The 4,130-nt window shown below is 42.8% G+C and overlaps 1 pseudogene; it reads left to right on the top strand.

Moving 5' to 3' along the window:
* The first annotated feature begins 3,087 nt into the window (after positions 1-3,087).
* Positions 3,088-3,926, top strand: LOC139032121 (craniofacial development protein 2-like; annotated as a pseudogene).
* The last annotated feature ends 204 nt before the right edge of the window (positions 3,927-4,130 follow it).

The following is a 4,130-nucleotide window of genomic DNA, read 5'->3' as shown; positions in this document are numbered from 1 at the left end:
TGCTGTTTCATATAAATTTCCTGCATGCTAACTTCATTTGTGCGATTGAAATAAAATTGCAGTATATAAAAGAAATATCTCTTTCTGGAGCCCAGGGCAAGCATAATTACTGCCCATTACAAAAGATCCTGGTTGTCTTGGGGTTCCTTTCTTGAAACACAGCCCATAGTGTGTGCTTTGTCATCTGGACCTCGTCATGTCACCCTGTAGTAACTGGGGCTTGGGGAACCAGCACAAAAGTCCCGGTGCTGTGGCTACCACTATCAGTGTGGGTAAAAAACTATCCTTTGCCTCTTACCTAGGAATCTCATTTGTTCTATCAGCACTCCTTAAACTTGAATATTCTGAACTGAAAATCTAGTTGTTAGATTTAAAGGAGCAATGAAAAGGGGGAAGAGAATGTTGTAGTAGTTAAGGGAAGAGAATTTTGGAGGAATATCTTTTGAATCAATCTTATTGATTCAAATCGTCACGTATATTCTACCTATTGTATTTTCCCAGTTAAAAATGATCCTATTTTCAAAGATATGTTATGGGAATTGTTGATTTCTAAAAGTGTTTGGGGATAGTACATTGGGATGCTATGAAAAAAAGTGTTAGTTTTTCCACAAGAAAATTTGCCTTAATATTCCAGATTGTGGAAGTCTTACTTTATGACCTTGAACAACTCAGTTATCTTCTTTGAACACCAAGTTCCTCATCAGAATTCAATAAAAGAAAAAAGACAATGTCCTGCTCACCTAACACATATTGCTTTGAAAACTTTTAGATGTTAACACTTTTAAGTAGAAAGTTGCCAGCACTATAGTAGTTACTATGAGGATTTCTGTAGCAGCCAACTGTTAGAAAACGCCGCGGGAAGAAAGAGCCACCTCTAAGGACCGTTGATGAAGGCCTTTATTGGGCGGTCGCTCTCGGGCAGAACTCCCGGGGGCGGGTGAGTGAAGAGACAAAGGGAGTCTGCAACCTGCGGGAAGGGGGGCGGCACCTATATACCCTGGCGGATACGGAAGCGGCGGGACCTTTTCGAATATGCTTGGAGTCAGGCTCTAGGGTGCTGATTGGCCTTTTGTCCCGTGTCGGTTTTTCTTGATTGGCCGGAGTCTTGGCACCTTCGCGTCCATCAGTCTGCCTGGCAACGGGCTGCTGATTGGTGGATGTCTGTCCCTGGTACTTATCTGGGACCTTTTGGCGGGGGCAGTCAGCGTGACCTTTCACCAACTAGAGTCTATTACAGTCTTTTTAATATCCAGTATTATTCCTTATGTGCTTCCGTGGCTCAGTGGTAAAGAATCCACCTGGCAATGCAGGATTTGATCCCTGGGTCAGGAAGATCCCCTGGAGAAGGAAATGCCAACCCACTTCTGGTATTCTTGCCTGGGGGAAATCCCATGGACAGAGGAGGCTGATGGGCGACCGTCCATGAGCTCACAGAGTCAGACATGACTTAGCAACTAACAACAACGTATTCCTTATGGCCATGTCTTGAGAAACAGTTATGTTGCAGGAAGGGGGACCCCTTCCAGGGCCCGATACTGGGCTCTTGTCTAACACTCGGAAATGAATTGTCCGAGGAGACACATGCTGACAAAGCAAGAGATTTTATTGGGAAAGGGCACCCGGGTGGAGAGCAGTAGGTAAGGGAACACAGGAGAACTGCTCTGCCGCGTGGCTCACAGTCTTGGGTTTTATGGTGATGGGATTAGTTTCCGGGTGGTCTTTGGCCAATCATTCTAACTCAGAGTCTTTCCTGGTGGCGCACGCATCGCTCAGCCAAGATGGATGCTAGCGAGAGGGATTCTGGGAAGTGGACGGACAGGCAGTGTCTCCTCTCGACCTTTCCCAAACTCTTCCGGCTGGTGGTGGCTTATTAGTTCCGTATGCCTTATCAGGATCTCCTGTCATAAAACAACTCATGCAAATGGTTACTATGGTGCCTGGCCAGGGTGGGCGGTTTCAATCAGTGTGCTTCCCTTAATAGTTAGGCCATAGTGGGATAATACTATGCACAGAGAACACACCCTTTATGACAGCGGAAATGATAATGAATAGAAGCTCACATTGGTATTTAAAGTGATATCAAACAATGATATTTCAAGTTTGTAATGAAATATATTCATTTCTGAAGTAAATTCCCAGGAATGTTTTCATGAAAGCAATTCTTTTGGCCCATTGATCAATTTTTATATTTTGCTGATAACAAACATGAGTAATTTACCAAAGTTAACTTATGAAAACCTTTCTTCTAAATATTCATAATGTTTACAGACATTTATATGATGGTTTATTACAACTCAGGTTATTTTGGGCAACTTGGACACAAAATTTTCACCAAATTTTCACCTTTCTCTTAGTCTGTGTTCTCTCTGCCTTTCAAGCTACTCTCTCCTTGCTACAGAACCTTGTCATCTCTTCTCTCTGCCTCTTAACTTCTCTTCCTCTCTCAATCTTCGCTCTCTTTGCTTCTAAGTTTCTTTATACCCCTTTCTTTTCTCTATTGCTCTCCTCTCCTTGTTGCTGAAGATCCTCCCATTTCCCCTGTTGGTGTCTCTTTCCTTTCCTTTTTTGTTATTGGAGCATAACTGCTTTACAGTGCTGTGCTGGTTTCTGCCGCACAACAATGTGAGCTGACACCTCTTCTTTCTGCTCTCCCTCCCAGTGTTTGTCTTGGTCCCTGTGTCCTGTCTCGCCCTCCTATCTCCTGGCCCCTGCCTGTTTTTCTGAGATAGCACAGTATCCCAGGCACTCTTTGTGCTCCTTGTGTTTTCTTCCTTCTCTCAACAAAGTGCTTCCTCTTTCTATCCAGCTTTTTAAGCTGCAGGAGCAACAGCAGCAAGCAGAAAATCAGGGCAAAGGTCAATTAAATAATTCTTAGATGTTATCGTCTTTTCCTAAGTTAAAAATGACAGAATGCGGTCCACTGGAGAAGGGAATGGCAAACCACTTCAATATTCCTGCCTTGAGAACCCCATGAAGAGTGTGAAAAGGCAAAATGATAGGACACTGAAAGATGAACTCCCCAGGCTGGTAGGTGCCCAATATGCTACTGGAGATCAGTGGAGAAACAACTCCAGAAAGATTGAAGGGATGCAGCCAAAGCAAAAACAATACTCAGTTGTGGATGTGACTGGTGATGGTACTAAAGACCGATGCTGTAAAGAGCAATATTGCACAGGAACCTGGAATGTTAGGTCCGTGAATCAAGGCAAATTGGAAGTGGCCAAACAGGAGATGGCAAGAGTGAATGTCAATATTCTAGAAATCAGTGAACTAAGATGGACTGGAATGGGTGAATTTAACTCAGATGACCATTATATATACTACTGTGGGCAGGAATCCCTTAAAAGAAATGGAGTAGCTATCATAGTCAACAAAAGAGTCCAAAATGCAGTATTGGATGCAATTTCAAAAATGACAGAATGATCTCTGTTCATTTCCAAGGCAAACCATTCAATATCATGTTAATCCAAGTCTATGCCCTGACTAGTAATGCTGAAGAAGCTGAAGTTGAATGTTTCTTTGAAGACCTACAAGACCTTTTAGTACTAACACCCAAAAAAGATGTCCTTTTCATTATAAGTGACTGGAAGGCAAAAGCAGGGAGTCAAGAAACACCTGGAGTAACAGGCAAATTTGGCCTTGGAGTATGGAATGAAGCAGGGCAAAGGCTAATAGAGTTTTGCCAAGAGAACCCACTGGTCATAGCAAACACCCTCTTCCAACAACAGAAGAGAAGACTCTACACATGGACATCACCAGATGGTCAACACTGAAATCAGATTGATTACATTCTTTGCAGCTAAAGATGGAGAAGCTCTATACAGTCAGCAAAAACAAGACTGGGAGCTGATTGTAGCTCAGATCATGAACTCCTTATTGCCAAATTCAGACTGAAATTGAAGAAAGTGGGGAAAACCACTTGACCATTCAAGTATCACCTAAATCAAATCCCTTATGATTATAAAGTAAAACTGAGAAATAGATTTAAAGGACTAGATCTGATAGAGTGACTGATGAACTGTGGACAGAGTGTGTGACATTGTACAGGAGACACGGATCAAGACCATCCCCAAGAAAAAAGAAATGCTAAAAAGCAAAATGGCTGTCTGAGGAGGCCTTACAAATAGCTG

This window comes from Odocoileus virginianus, chromosome 30 (assembly GCF_023699985.2).
Source record: "Odocoileus virginianus isolate 20LAN1187 ecotype Illinois chromosome 30, Ovbor_1.2, whole genome shotgun sequence".
In the NCBI taxonomy this organism is placed as follows: Eukaryota; Metazoa; Chordata; class Mammalia; order Artiodactyla; family Cervidae; genus Odocoileus; species Odocoileus virginianus.
This window is presented reverse-complemented; position numbering and strand designations above follow the sequence as displayed.